The sequence below is a fragment of the Ambystoma mexicanum genome, chromosome 5q (genome assembly GCF_040938575.1).
Source record: "Ambystoma mexicanum isolate Mex_15411 chromosome 5q, UKY_AmexF1_1, whole genome shotgun sequence".
Classification (NCBI taxonomy): domain Eukaryota; kingdom Metazoa; phylum Chordata; class Amphibia; order Caudata; family Ambystomatidae; genus Ambystoma; species Ambystoma mexicanum.
Window position 1 is genome coordinate 280,635,821 of NC_090933.1, and position 16,400 is coordinate 280,652,220.

Consider the following 16,400-nt stretch of genomic DNA (forward strand, 5'->3'; position numbering starts at 1 on the left):
GAATACTGTCCATCCACCCCCAGAGACATAGTAAGGTGCCGTCAGAAACGGCAGGTGAATTGCGAGCCTCTATCGGAGATTATGATGTCGGGTAAACCAAAAAAGCGAAAAATGTAGCGAAGTAACAGGTCCGCCAAGGCAGGAGCTGTAGGTAAACCTTGGCATGGGACAAAGACCGCAAGCTTCATAAAGGAATCCACAACCACCCATATGGTGTCAAAGCCCTGGACGGACGGTAGTTCTGTTATAAAATCCATAGAAATCATAGTATATGGCTTGCTTGGAATCGGGAGGGGACATAACAAGCCCATGGGCTTCATGGTTTTGGACTTGCACTGTGCACAAATAGCACATGTAGAGATGTATTCTGAAACATCCTCCTTCATCAAAGGCCACCAACACCATCTCTCCAGCTGTTCTAATGTTTTACGCAGACCAGAATGGGCTGCAACTAGGGAATCGTGCCCCCAACTTAACGCAGTTCGTCTGGACGACCGTTGACATAAGGCATCGACTTAACACTCTCCATGTTAAATCGCCCTATCTCTTGTGGGTTCCCCAAAACCCATTCTCTTATAGAATCTTTTAACAAAGGTTTCAAGGTGCAAGTACAAACAACCTGACTAGGTAACATCAAACCTCCAAAATTTGTGCGGGTAGTCTTTTCCCCGTACATCCTCGAAAGAGCATCCGCTTTTGAATGCAGGGATCCAGGTCGATAGGTAATTACAAAGTTGAACTGTGAAAAAAACTCGTGCCACCTAGCATGTCTGGCTGTGGTGCATTTCACGGACTGCAAAGCGAGTATATTTCGATGGTCAGTATAGACCTGGACCGGAGTATCAGTGCCCAAGAGGTGATGTCGCCAAACCTTGAAGGCATCACACACAGATAACAATTCCCACTCACTGATAGTGTAATTAACTTCATATCTGGTAAGCTTCCTGAAATGGAAAGCCACAGGATGTAGAAACCCAGTGTCCTTACAAAACTGGGACAGCACCGCACCGACTGCCTGATCTGAAGCATCAGCTTCCACATAGAATGGCTGTGTAGGATTAGGATGCTGGAGGACTGGTTCAAAGGTAAATGCTGGTTTCAGGTTGTCAAAGGCAGTCTGTGCTTCCTCCGTCCACTTGAAGCAATTCTTAGGGCTCGTAAGGGAAGTCAATGGAGCCACAATGGCAGAGAATGAACGTATAAAACACCTGTAAAAATTTGCGAACCCTAAAAAGGACTGTAATGACTTGATAGACGTAGGGACAGGCCAGTCTAATACAGCCCTAACCTTGGAATTACTCATCCCAACTCCCTAATTCGTGATATCATAACCTAAAAATTCAACGTGTGTAGCATGGAAAGTACACTTCTCCAATTTAGCATAGAGGCGATGGTCTCACAATCTTTGTAGTACTGTAGATACGTGTTGGACGTGAGTGTCATAGTCAGGAGAATAGACCAGTATATCGTCGAGGTACACAATGACATATTGATCGAGTAGATCACTGAAAAAGTCATTGATAAAATACTGGAATGTGGCAGGGGCATTACTCAAGCCAAACGGCATAACCAAGTATTCATAAAGACCATACTTCATTTTGAAGGCCCTTTTCCATTTGTCACCCTTCCGCATTCTAACCAGGTTATATGCGCCTCGTAAATCCAGCTTAGTGAAGATTGCAGATGAACCCCACTGGTCTAGAAGAACTGAGATAAGTGGAATTGGGTACTGGTTGCGAATGGTGACCGCGTTCAATGCGCGGTAATCGATGCAAGGGCCTAAATCGCCTTCTTTTTTGGGAAAGAAGAAAAGAGGCGATGCAGCTGGAGAACGTGAGGGTCTAATAAAACCAGAGGCCAAGGACTTTTCCAGGTACTCCTTTAGCACAGCATCCTCCTTCTGCGTCAGGGAGTAAACACGACCAGAGGGTATGGTGGCATTCAGGATCAGGTCAATAGGGCAATCATATTGCCGTTGTGGTGGCAGGATTTCCGCACCCTTCTTATCAAAAACGTCCTTGAACCCCCTGTATTCCCATGGTAATACCGTTGCGGTAACCGCCCCAATGGCCATAGCAGAATCCAATATATGTGTACTAGGTCCCCATGGGGTGGATCCTGCTCTCCCACAAGACGTAGTGCAGAGAACAGAGTGAAAAGACACCAGCCCAACAGCCCAATCCACCGATGGATTGTGCTTCTTTAACCATGGTAAACCAAGGATGAGCTTAAATTGGGGTGCTGCAATAACATCGAAAGATATTGGGCCTCATTACGACCCTGGCGGTAAGGGGTTAACGCCAGCGTTAGCTGCGCCGACCCCTTACTGCCAACTACGAGGTCCCTTAGCGCCATGGCGCTTTTAACACCTGCTTTTAGCAGGTGTTAAAATCCATGGCGCTAAGGGACCATGGAGTTAATTACGCCACCGTAATTTACGGTGGCGTAATTAACGCCTTCCCCACTCCCATTATGCCCTATGGGGCAAAAATGGGAATGGGGAAGGGTAAATGGGGATTGGGGACTTACCGCCCCGCCGACCTCGGAATGGGGCGGTAAGTCCGCCAACCACCATGGCGTAAACGTAGTTTACGCCATGGTGGTAAAGTCACGGCCCAGGCGGTAACTTACCGCCTGGGTCGTAATGAGGCCCATAGTCTTGGTATGGCCAGATGACGTAGTCATGATGAGGTCTACCGTCTGCTCGGTAACAAGTCCAGATAGTAGGGTTGTGCCATCAACAGCATTGACCAATTCCGGACATGACTTGGGAATCAAGGGAATACCATGGTCCCGAACAAATTGACTATCCGCATAATTACCAGTCGCCCCCGAATCTAAGACTTCATTGATAGAACATGAAGCTATAGAAGGAGCGAGGACGCTAACAGGGATTGAAAACAAGACCATAGTTCAGACCAAGAGCCCGTAGTGGTTTGACTCAGCAAAGGGGCTCCCTCTATTGCCGAGCTTTGGAGTTTCCCTGTTTTCGTGGTTTCTTGGGACACTGTCTCAAAAAGTGTTCCGAAGAACCGCAGTTATAACATAAATTATTCTTTCTGCGATTCTCTCTTTCTTCGGAAGAAACAGGAGCCCTGAGGGTGCCGATCTGCATAGGTTCCTGTGTACTATGGTTCTGATCACTCGATACAGGAGTTGCGAAAGGAACCCCCCTCCTTTCACCTTTACGTTCTGCCCTTTGTGCATCTACTTTTAGAACCAGGTCCACCAGTTCAGAAAATGCAGTGGGAACCACCGGGACAGCACACAACACGTCCTTAAGAGGGTCAGAAACACCTCTATAAAAAAGAGCCCCTTTCTTTACCTCGGGCCAATCTGTCTCTGCTACCAATTGGTTAAATTTGGCCAAGTAGGATAGTAGGGACAAATCCTTCTGTTGTAAACAGAGCAGCTCCAAATCCGAGGCCTGGGACTTGTACCGAGTGTCAAAAGCACGGGACATAGCAGAGATGAGAGCATCGCAGTCGTACAAAAGATGGCTACCCTGCTCCAGTAAAGGGTTAGCTCAAACTGCTGCTGTTCCACCTAAGTAGGATAATACGAAAGCCGCCTTAGTGGTGGCATCAGGGAAAGAAGTAGGGCGACATAGAAAATGCAGTCTACATTGATTGATGAAGGTGCGAAACGTTTTAGGATCCCCCATGAACCGTTCCGGAGGGGCCAAAGGAAACTGCGCCGTCATGTAGATGGGAGCGTTCTCCTGTCGAGGAGGTACTCCACCAGAAGCAGAACCAGAGGGAGGGGCGACAGCACCACCTCCCGCATGTAGATTTGCCTGTAAGGCGTCGATCCGACGTTGGGTGGCGTCATGAGCTGCAGTCATGTCTGTGCGTAAACCAGCCACCAACTGGACCAAAGCTGCCAACGGGTCGCCGGAAGGTTCCATAATAGTAGAAAGGAACAGGCTTCTGATTATGTTAAGAATCTCCCAAATGAGACCTGGCATTGTAACCAGTTGCCAGATGAGCGCGTAGTGTAGCCGTAGAATTCTTCCCGACAATGCAACACCCAAAAGTACCGATGGACTGTTTGGGAGGGGAATTGCCTGGAAGAGGGAAGGTAAACCCCGGAACACAGCTGGCTGCACAAAAGAACACAGTGTCAGAACTCAGGTTCACAGGAATAACAATAAGCAGTTTCCGAAATGATTCCTGAAAACTCACGTAATGTGAAAAAAAACCTCTGGACATGGAATGCAGGTAAGGACGAGGCGTGAGCCTGCAGCAAAATAAAACCACAGGAGAGGTACCTTAGTGAATTCAATATTGGGGTATAGTACTTCTAAGGAACAGTATGCCCCAATATCTTACCGTCTATGTCAAGGAAACAGGTGTTGATATGAAGACTGAAGAAGACCAGTTGTCCGTGAAATGGTATTCCAGAAGTAGAGAAAATCCAACCTAAACCTGCCTCCGCCGGCACGCAGACGCCTAATGTGGATAAGGAAGTGTAACGCTCACCTGGTATCCACGGGGACGTCACTGAGCATGTTCTGACCACTTACGATCTCGAACCCTTCCCGGGAGTCTACTCGACTGGAGACTGGGCCTGAAACACAGGATTGGCAGAGTTTAACTCCCTATTGTCTCTGTGTGCTTCAACTCCTTTTTCCCCGGGGTCCCTTTGATCCACAGCTCACCTTGTTTTCTTGGAAAGTGTGCTCTCCGTCCTGCTTTCAGCGCAGGGGCGCGTTGATTGATGCAGGCTTGTTGCTGTCTAGTTAGTTCACTGGCAAGAGTCAGACAGGTAAGTATAATGAGTCTTTTGACCAGTTCTCTAACTTCGTTCCTTTCCTTCCTTAGATGATGGCCGGCGTCCGGGGATGGCGACGTGCTGCTGCGATGAGTAGCGCTGAAGGTGAGTGATTATTGTATTGAACTGAGTTCTTTTTCTGTATCTTTTAGGTGCCGCAACGTTTTCAGCGTGGATGCCGGTTATGAAGAAGAAATGCGGTGAGTAAGCGCGGTATGCAGCGCCTCTAGATGTTTCCACGCTAACCTGGAGTGTCTTTTCCCTCTTGCAGATGGATGAGAAGTTCCGGAGACAGAGTTCCCCCAGAGCGGCTGGGATTTAGGTAAGCATTTGAAGCTCGTACAGTCTTTAAAAAATAAGCGAAGATTTGCTGAATGCTTACTAATGCCTTTTTTCTGTTCTTTTTCCTTTTCCTTAGGAAGCGGCGTGCTGGGATGGGAATGACACTGCCGAAGATGCCCGCAGAACAGAAGGAGCGATGAATGATGGGCAGAAGCGCCGCAAGGTAAGGCTGTTCCTAACAGTGTTCTTGTTCTTGCAGGAGCTGAGCGCAGAAGAAAGATGCAGGCCTACTGGAGACCGATCCGAGCACGGAGAGTGTCACGCTGCAGGTGCAGAAAACACAAAGCATGTTTCTCAGCCTGAGCGTGGCTTAAATAGTCTCTGGGTATCCCAGGTGTCTCTGGGCTGAACCACACCCAAAAGACTAGACTGCACATGCAGTTCTGGGAACCGAAATATGTGGGGGCATCCATCATGTCCCCATCAATGCACTACATGTCCAATTCCCAATGTTATCCTATGGGAGTGAGTGAGTCTGGTGCCACAAGCGCCAAGTCTGACTCCAAGTGGGTCTTTGGAGGGATGGAGAGGCCCTTGAGGGCCATGTAGGTGATCGTGGCCTGGCACCAGCCTGACATCTTGGAGGGCTGGGGACATGAGGGGCAGGAATCATGACAGGAAGTCTCTAGTCCACACAACACAGTACGTATAAGTGATCCCAGGTGAAGTCCCAATATAGTATAGAACAGTTCAAGAAGCACGAGGTGTAGTGAATTGTTCTGTGAATACCAATGAGCCGGGAAGTGAAGGCTTTGTAGTTCCGTGAATACCAATGAGCTGGGAAGTGAGGGCTTTGAAGTTCCGTGAATACCAATGAGCCGGGAAGTGAGGGCTTTGAAGTTCCGTGAATAGCAATGAGCCGGGAAGTGAGGGCTTTGAAGTTCCGTGAATAGCAATGAATAGCAATGAGCCAGAGAGTGAGGGCTTTGAAGTTCCGATTCATAAACACGTTAAGCAGGAGAGCGTGGTCGTAGCGTTCCGTGATCAAGGATCCCCGGGATAACAGGTCAACGAAGCCGAGGGTGAATGCAGAGACAATCCGTGAAGCAAAATAGGGGTTGATAACACATGGACAATAGTACCGTGATACACAAGAGCTCCAAATGAAAATCAGAAGCAGAGTTCTGTTGTCAGGGCGGTGCTTTATAGAATGTCACGTGAACGTTCGACAAAACGTTGTGAACGCCGTAACTTCGCGCTGTCTGACTGATTGAAAATGTGAGGAAACGGTGCGTTTCAATACTGGCTTAGGGGAACAGGGTTTCACAGAGTCTGGGAGCGCTAAAGGTGTCCGTGATTTGGAGCAAGCCTGTTTGGCAGAACGGGAACCCTTAGAGGAAGAGCACCTAGTTCCTGATTTCCTGACACCTTCCTCTCCCCTCTGAAGCACTCCCTTGTGCATCCTCTTCTCAAGAAACCCACAGCTGTTCCTTCTTGTCCAGCTACCTATCGCCAAATTTCCATTACTCCCTTTCTGGGCAAACTCCTGGAAAAGTTGGCCATCTCTCAGCTTAACCTTCATTCCAATTCTGTTGGCTGTCTCCATGACCAACAGTCTGGCTTCAGAGCTGCCAGAAGCACGGAAACTGCTCTCCTGAACATCCGTAAAGATCTGCTCTCCAACCTTGACTCTAACATTCCCTCTGTCCTCATCCTCCTCGATCTCTCTTCTGCCTTCAACACGGTCAACCATACCATCCTGCTCAACTGTCTCCATGAAAACCTGGGTATCACTGATCAGGCTCTGGCCTGGCTGACCTCTTTCCTCTCAGATCGACCCTCCCAGGTCCAACTTGGGTCCTTCCTTTCATCTATCTTCCTCTCTTCCTGTGGTGTTCCCCAGGGGTCTTTCCTCTCGCCTTGGCTTTTCAACCAATACCTGGCAACTCTCGCCCACTGCATTGCCACCTTATGCTCAAATTTCCAGTGCTACGCTGACGACACTCAACTCATTTTCAGGCTGCCCTCTGCCATCTCCTCTCCCTCTCTCATCTCTGATTGCCTAACTGCCATTCAAGATTGGTGTGCTGCCAATGATCTTTGTCTATATGCCAGCAAGACGGAGATCCTCCTCATCGGCACACCTTCCCCATCCTTTCCCCTCACTCTCTGGCCGGCCTCCCTTGGCCCTCATCCTACCCCCACCTGTGAGGCTAAGAACCTCGGGGTCATCTTTACTCCACCCTTTCCTTCTCCGCCCACATCTCTGAGGTCTCTAAAAAGTTACATTTCCTACTGCACCTCCTCAGAGGTACACTGACTTTCCTCACCTTCCTGCAGAAGCTCATGGTATCCCAAGCTCTGTTTCTCTCTTTGTTGGACTATTGTAACAGCCTCTTTCTAAATCGACCTGCCTCTACTCTCCGCCCTCTTCAACTCATCCAGAACAGGACTGTGAGACTTGTCCTTGGCATCAAGCCCTGGGATCGTATCTCTCCAGCTCTGAAATCTCTCCATTGGCTCCCAGTGGATGTAAGGATTACTTTTAAAACCATCTGCATTGTCCACAAGGCTTTCTGGGGCCTGGGTCCAAAATACCTTCAGCTATCCCTCCGCAAATACCTCCCCTCTCGAGCTCTTTGCTCCTTTACCTCTAACTCCCTCAGGCTCAGTCGTTTTCCAAAGAAACGAGCTGGGGGTAGATCTCTGTCTTCGGCTGGGGCCTCCCTCTGGAACAGCCCCCCTGCCACTCTAAAACTTGAGGAGAACCATCTCCGGTTCTGGAAGCACCTCAAGACCTTCCTCTTTTCTTCTGCCTTCGCTCCCCCTCTCCCCTGCTGATCTGTTCTCTCTTAGCACCGTGCACCTGGACACCCTCTGTCCTCCGGGCCCAGGTACTGGCTCACCCCGCCACCCTCCCGCACTGCCTCCGGGCCACCCCTTGCACTGGGGTCTGTATCTGTACCCATACAGCCCCCCCCTTTTTCTTCCTGCACTTATCAGACCTACCCTGTCTGCTGCCTTAATTGCTGGCTGCACTACCACTGTTTGTTGCCTTTATTATTTATTTATTGTTATTTATCTGTTTCTCCTCTGCTTTGCACTTTCCACTTCTCCTCCCTTCCATGCACTTTTCCCCTCCCCCTCTCGCATGCACTTGCTAGTTCTCAATGTCATTGGGCCTAGTAAGATCGCTGTTTTGTTCTCCCCTGAATATCATTATCAATTTCAATATCACATCATTTGCATTCATGTCATTGAGTACATCTCTGCGTTCATCATGCACAGTAATTGGTGAGCTTCCCACTTTACTCCTGTTTTGAATGGCCGCCCCCTCAAGAACAATCTGTCAACAAACCTCTTCAGAACCCCAACCTCTTTCCAAATACCTCTCAGTATCTTTCCTCAATTCCAATTCACACTTACTCACACATAAAACTCTCTTCGATCCAGATGCAGTTTAATCTCCAACTCAACCAGGGCAAATCCAAACTAAAATGGGAATCCATGATCAGTGGCAAGAAGCTAAGCCTGTGTACTGTGTTCATTGTAACTCAAATAACACTGCACATGCTCTGTGATTTCTTTCCTTCCTCCACCATTACCCCGAGGCATATTTCAGACTTGTACAAATTACTATCCCTGAAAGGTTCCCTGACATCTTCCCACCCAGGTATTGTGTGTTTAGAATAAGAGTAAGCCATCACTTTATTTTCAGTTCCATTAAATGATAGGACTGTAGCCATTTCTATTCTCTCTCTCACAAATGAAATCCTGAACCATCAGAAAAAAGTCCACAGGCCCCTTATTTTTTCTTATGCCTTTAATTACAATATCCATGTTGACAAAGTTGATTCTCTTTCTACACCTAGCTTGCCGTACGTTAGCGAAATGTCATTTCCTTCTATATGTCATGCAGTCTTGGGTAGATGCAGGACTCTACCTGGAATTTGCCACGTGATCCCGTTTGCCACACCTAAAACAAGAACTCTAAAAGTTCCTGAATTAGTCGCACTATTATCCTGGACCATCCTTCACCCCTTTGGTGGACACTCCTGTCAGGTAAAATGGCTTAAAGTGTGTCTCTCTTCTTGCCTTCCAGTGCCTTCCTTCTCACTTCCAAAGCATCTATGGCCCTTCCACTTTCACTGGTAGTAACCAAATCAGAGTTTGCGCCCATCCGGATTCTGATCTGCATTATAAAACGCGCGCACATCTGAACTGTGAATATAACTTCCAGCTGGTGGCACAGAGATTTCTCTGACGTACCCTGGACCGACCTTACCTTTTATATTCCTTTCATTGAAGATTGTGCTATTAAAAAGGCCCCTGCAAACGGCACCATGTTGCCCTTATAGAATAAAAAAAGAAATTAACTTTTAATTGTTCCTATCATTATTATCTCATTGTATCACTGTTGCTGAAAGAATGGATGGTTTAAGCACCTGAATGATTTGCCAGCCGCCACGTGCCCAGCATTTACCCCACGCTCAGTGTTCTTCCATTATTAGGAATGAGTAGGCAAATGCTCAGTTTGAAAATATGTAAATTAACAGCAGGCACTGTTCACAAAGTGTTATCAGCAGAATATGTTCCGTGGAAGCAGGGCTCGTCTCATCTTCGCCACGGGTGCAGACTATTTGCTTAAGCAGCAAATAGAAATAAATGTTGTAAAAGGAAAAACTGTGTTCATTTGATGCCATGTATATGTATAGACATCACAAAGGTAGCAGACATACAAAATGCAGATACAATGATAGAAACGTTGAGCTTTTTCATGGCTATATTGTACGCTCTTAATCATTAGCTGAGCTTTGAAGAAATACATTGATGGACTGGCTTTGATTGTGATGTGCAGTGGGTGGCAGTGGAGCAGGGTGAGTAGGGAGAAAGAGCGGAGGCGAGAGGAGGCAAAGGGAGGACAAGAGACAGTGAGATTGAGTACAGAGGTGGATTGGAGGGAAGAGATGGTTAGTAAACAGAGACACATTGAGACAGGCACTGAGGAGCAAGACCATTGATAGCTCTGAAGTCTAGAAGAAGGAATTTAAAAAGGCAGTGGTTGTACATAGAGAGTCAACCAGCATGTTGTTGGTAAGTAAAGGCGGGGTAGGATCTGGGTAGGTTGTAGAGAGTGTGGGTAGCAAGCTTGAGGACTTTGTCTAGAGGGAGGAAGGAGATGAGAGGAAGACCAAGGAGCAGGCTTGAGCAATAGGAAAGTTTGCTGAGCACAAGAGTGGAGATTAGAGTTTTTGTAGAGTGGGTAGTAAACAAAGGGGCACCACTGATGCTGGACAGTCACAGGAATGGTCTACAGAGGCTACTGCTTTGCTGTAGCCCCACGATGTGCAGTCTGACCATCAGTCTTGCTTCCTTCCATGAGTTTTGGCCATCTTTCTTAGGGGAGTTTGGCCTGCTTCCATGAAAATGAAGTCCAAATTGCCATAGAAATAGGACCACAGCATGTTGAAACACACACCAGCAAGACAATCTGAAAGCAGCAGTGTGTCCTGTGATTGAACCGGAAGTTAGTTAAACAAGTGATACAAGTTTTGGCCCTCTTTCCTAGGGGATTCTGGCCTGCTTCCATGAAAATGAAGGCCACATTCCCATAGAAATAGGCCCAAAGCATGTTTAAACCCACAACAGCAGCAAGAAGAACGCAAAGCAGCAGTGCGTCATGTGATTGAACTTGAAGTTATATAAAACAAGTGTTTGCGTGCATCTTGCATGTTTGAATGCATTGCATGTATTGAATGTATTGCAATATGTGTGCCAGAGTTTGAGAATGTGTTTGTGTGTCTTCACATGCATGCCTTATTGCATGCCTGGCATTTGCAGTTGGTGAGGGGTCCATGGGGGACTGCATCATGAAAGTTATTTAGAGTGATAATGCTGACATATCTTTTTGCGCAACTGCATTAAAGTGCTATATTGGGAAATCTGATATAAATTGATATAAATTGTGGCTGCATCTTCATAAAAGTGATTTACAGTGGTCACAATGGCATATGTGGTTGCTGCATCTTTATTAAAAGGATTTAAGGTAACCCATACCAGCATAGATTGTTGTTGCAGCTTCAAGGAAGTTCTTTACAGTGACCAAACTAGTAGAGACTGTGGCCACAGGTTCAGATTGTGGCCACAAACTACTAAAAGTCATTCATAGTGACTATACTGTTATACATTTTGGCCATAGCTTCCTGAAAGAAATTAATTACATTAAGTTATTGTTCCCACCCTCTGGAACTCTCTTCCCGGCCACATCAGAAATGAGCCATCTTAACACGTCTTCAGACGATTCTAAAAATGTTTAACCCATATGTATAGCTTGCTTACCTACCAAGTATCTCCTGCCATGCACTCTGTATATGTTATGTTGCTACTCACTTACTTTGTACAAGTGCTGTGATACCTATGGGTCTGGGCGCTACACAAATGTATAAATAAATAAATTAAACATACTGGCATAGATTGTAATTGTAATTTTAAGTGTTTATTTGTAAAGCACTTATACACAAGTGAAGTGCTTCAAGGCCACTAGATTGTGGCCATATCTTCAAGAAGGTGATTTACAGGCCCCATACAGTCATAGAGTGTGGTCATACCATCTAGAGAATTTACACTGGAAATGTTATATGTGGGTGCAACTACATGAAGTGATTCCATATGTTGTGGACAGAAGCATCATGAACATTTAGTATATTGATTCAGTGTACTGTTGATGAAAGGACACCTATTAGATCTTTGCATGTGTCAGGCTAGAGAACCAGCTGTAAAGTGTACTGTACATTGCATCCTTTCAGCACATTATTTTTCAAGGTTCCTGGAACGGAACCCCTGCCTCAAGCCTCTTGCATTATTTAAGGTTCTGACAGTATGCTCAGTCACAGGCTCTGATTCGTGGCAGATGTTGGTGCCCCTTCACAAAAAAAGATGGGACTTACACCATTACTGCGTCCCCTCACAGCGACCTCCGAAAATGTCAACTTTCTTTTTATGTTGACCCCTTTTACACCACATATATATGTGGGGTTTAATGGTATATAATGCAAGTAAAGGGTCCTGCAGGGTGGTCTCTAGGTGAAAGAAGTAATGTTTGATTTAACAACATACTTACATTTTTCACCCAGTACAGCTTTCACTGCATCCCTTCGCCAGCACGACCATTATGTGCTTTTCACATGCATAATGGGTCCGGCCGGGCTGGGAATCTGTGGAACGGATTGTGCCTCTTTGTGGAATTTTGTGGGGGGCTTTTAGCAGGGTTTACAGGGGACCCCCACATTTTGTGTGAAGCCACCGGCCATGCAGACTGTTTAATTCAACAATTAAACTGTGTTTTACATATTACAGGGGTAGTGTGCCTTTCTTGCATGAATAACGCTGAAATATGGGCACTGAACTAGGATTTCCAACAACCATCTCAGCACCAAAATGTTGGTTTGTTAAGGCTTTACTGTCCAGAGAGTCGATAGGAGCACAGTTTGACACATGAGGCTTAAGTTTTAAAAAGCCGCTGGACCAGCGCCCTGTACCTATTGGTTAGTGGAGGTCAGCATACTTTTAGTTTTAATGCACATCTATTTTTCTTAAATGCATCTCAATTCCATTGTCTCAGTTCCTTACACAAGCGCCTGCACTATGTCTCCCTCCAAGCCCCACTCGGGTATTTGCATAGCTCAGATGGGGGTGTCCAGTTTCTTTGTGGAAGGAGGGGGTGGACCCAAGGCCGTACGACCATCTGAAGGCCATGGTGCCTCATATTAAGCTGCCCAGATTTTGCCTGAGAGAAGAAGGAGGTGGACCCAGTGATGTTTGCCCAGCTGAAGGCTGCGGGGCGTATTGGTGGAACATGCATCAGTTGTGTAAGATCCAAAAGCCCCCGTTTATCTCATGCTTCAGGAATGACACGGAGGAGATGGAGGGCAGCAATTGACAGTCATGCTTTGCTGATGAGGCCGGTGCTGTGCACGGCACCGGGGGCAGTTGTTATAACTCTCACCCGGGAATGCATCTGTTTATCATTGGCAACAGTTCAGTATAACCAAAATTGGATACAGCTGACTGTGTAGATTCATGCATTTTTCAATGCTAATGTAATATTCATTTCAAAGTTTGGTGTGGGCAAGGCCCCTGCCCCTCTAAAGTGCCTCTAAGGCAGGTTCTAAAACTACAGTTAAATAAATGCCCATTTACTGCCCAAGCAAGCACCAGTCAGCAGTGTATTACTGTGTTCCACGCTACTGAAGCGATGCAGAGCATGTCAATATAGAACCATTGTCCACATCAGAAATAATGAAACAATGTATGCCTCATTGGTATCTGTGTGGCATGGTTTAACTGGAAACATGTTCCATGTTGTGTCCCTGCACGTGTAGGATAGGGTACATACATCTGTGGGTTGAACACCTGTTGAAAAAGTCTCAGAGAAGCAGTCGTCCTCGGAATCCCATTCCAGGGCAGATTTACGACAGTCTGCATGACATTCTAGGGAATGTGGAACTCCTGTTCTCTTTCTGAAAAACACATTTCAGTTCATGGGCTTGTATAGCTGGTACTTCTTCTTTATAACAGATATTACTTTATTGTTATATTGCACTGTCCCCCGATGCATACATCACATATATGTGGGCCTGGGAAGTGATTTAAGGGGTTCACAAGGCCTTTACTGGATATTTATACACGTTAAATTCTCCCTAATCCGTGAACTGTTCTGGATTTAAAGGGTCAAATCAAGTTAATCTCTTCTGGTCTTCCGGTGCTTTTGTTCATAATTTGCAGTTATGAGGCCCTTGACGTCAAGCTGCAGTCATAGAAAAGTCACTGTACAGTTCAGGGATATGTCACTTCTGAGACCCTTCTCCTTTTTCAATCTAGCCAAACAACTCGTGTTTTGAGTCTTGCTTTGGAGAAATTGTCCACATGAATGTTCAAGATTTTAGTGGCTGATGAGCAACAAAGTAGGAACTCCTACCCTAGTCTAAACTGGAGGCCCCACACAATGCATTCTTGCATTTATGAAAGTGCAAATGTGAGCCTGTGTGTTCCTATGCACAATAAACCTCTCTTTCTCCAGTGTTGGTTGGTGAGTCTCTGTCTGGAGTGACAACAACATAGAGCACATGACTCTTACACCCAATGTGGGCTATTCTATGGAAGGATTTGACGACTTTCTGCATTTCAGTCCAACCTAGCATTATGTAGGTCCTCATGCCATGGGCATGCATAACACATTTGTGCGAGTGCATGGGTGAGTGTATGTGGGTATGCATGCATATGTAAGAATGTGTTTCTGTAGTGTGAGTGAGAGGAAATGTACGCGGGTATGTGTGCACTTATGAGTTTCTCATGTGCATTTGCTTATTTGTATGTGCTTGGCAGTGTACTTGTGGACACATGCAAATGTCTGATTCAATGGTCATAGCAATGTGTGTGTGTTTGTACTTGTATGTGTTTTCATGTGGATGTGTGAGAGAGCGCATCATGTAGGTATTTTGCAAAATAGGGGACAATATTAGCATAAGTAGTGAGTATTTGGACATGTGATGCCAGCAACTGGTTCATGAAAGAAGTTCCACTGCATGTGAACGATCAAAGGCTTTTGGGAAGTGTACCAAGGGATCTACTTCAGCATCTGGTTTTACCGTAACTGGTTCCGGGTTAATTTCCTATTAGGAAAATGGCGTTTGTGGCACTTCTATCAATCTGTAACATTAACAAGCTCATCCTGAGAAAGATATAGTGCTACATGTCAGTGAAGTAAGCATTTTCTAAACAGGCCTCATGATAGATATACCTTTAATCCGGCCTTGTGATGACATCAGTTTAATTGGAACTAGGTGAAACGGATCCTTAAATCAGATTACTCATATTCTTTCGTGACATAGGAAGGATATTACATGACCAAACCAGCCAATTGAAAGGGAGTATAAGGTGGTAACTTCCTCATGATATGAATACTCCAATTACAGTCATTTGTAAGGTGGATATTACCACTATTGATTTACAAGGTTTTATTTGGAAGTCTTTGTATTACAGCTAGCAAAACATCTTGAATCGTTCGAAAGCAGAGAAGATGTAAAACTATTTGTAGCTGGCAATTATTTGTTCAGTTCCTAGGACAAAGGGTGAGCGTTATACGCATTAGTATTAGCAATCCATTTTAAGAACGATTGAACCAAAGGGTACCCATTGCATAGAATATCTCCCTGATACATTTCCAGTTAAAATATACATAATGCAGCCCCTGAGATACTGCGCATGCGAGACTGCAGGGCTGTAGGTTTGTGCTCTTAGCTCCTCCCCATTCACCCACCAATATACCTTAGTTCACTGCCAGCGTGCTTCCATTCCCCTTGCTGCAGGCACTCCAATGACTTGAAGACAAAGGGATAAGGGTGCCCAGCGTGGTGGGGGACGTTGAGGTAGCCATACGTCATTGTTTATCCTTATGAGTGGTCATGTCATCGAGCTACTCCAGAACTACCCACAGTGGCGGCTGGTTGTTTGGTTTTGGGGTGCTGCCCCCAACGTTGTGCAAATCGCAGCAGTGTGCATTGAGCCTCCCTTTATTGACTCAGTGCACACAGTATGCACATAAAGAAATAATGAATCCTAATGATCGAGCCTGGCTTGGTCCTAGGCATGGTATATACATGTTCTGTTAAATGGGCTGTGCCGCACCCAATCACCTCCATGCAAATCGCATAGAGTCATCTATATTAGAGCGGGCAGGGCACTAGAGGTTCAGCCCCACCAGTATATATTTCATGCACAAATAATACACTATGCCAGTCTGCTTAATTACAGACTGTAATATCCATTTCACTGGTTGTATGGCAGCCAATGCAATTGTGACTGGGCCGGCCAGAGACCGAGTGGTGCCGTGTGCACCGGGGCAGACACTTGAGCAGCCACAGGCTGAGAAGCACTGAGAGAGGACATGGTCACTTGCCTGTTACGGCCATGTGCCGGTTGTCTTATTAACAGAAGATCAGAAGGAGCCCAAGCAGGAGCAGATGATCCCCCACCCGCATGGATTGCTTGTGCCACCAGCAGGATACAGCAACAGTGTGAGGAAAGCAGTCAGTGAAGTTTACAGGGCTAGCTGGGGCGCTGGGGCCCCCACGAAAGAGAGTAGCCTGACAGCCTGCCGTGTCTCTCCCCTTTAGTCAGTCAGTCGTGTTTCATGTGTGCCCCTGCCTCTCACTGTTATCCGGAGTCCACAGAGAACCTACCAGCAGTGGACCGGCCTGGTGTTGCCCACTGGCACAATGGTTAGGTGCTTTGCTCTGCACAATGCCGATCCGTGTTCTAGTTCTGCCTTTGGGCATCATGAGTTC

The 16,400-nt window shown here is 46.4% G+C and overlaps 1 protein-coding gene across 1 annotated transcript in view; it reads right to left on the reverse strand.

Moving 5' to 3' along the window:
* Nucleotides 1-16,400, reverse strand: part of DOK6 (docking protein 6) — a 2,936,428-nt gene that overhangs the window by 1,166,483 nt on the left and 1,753,545 nt on the right. The gene's annotated exons all lie outside the window — the stretch shown is intronic.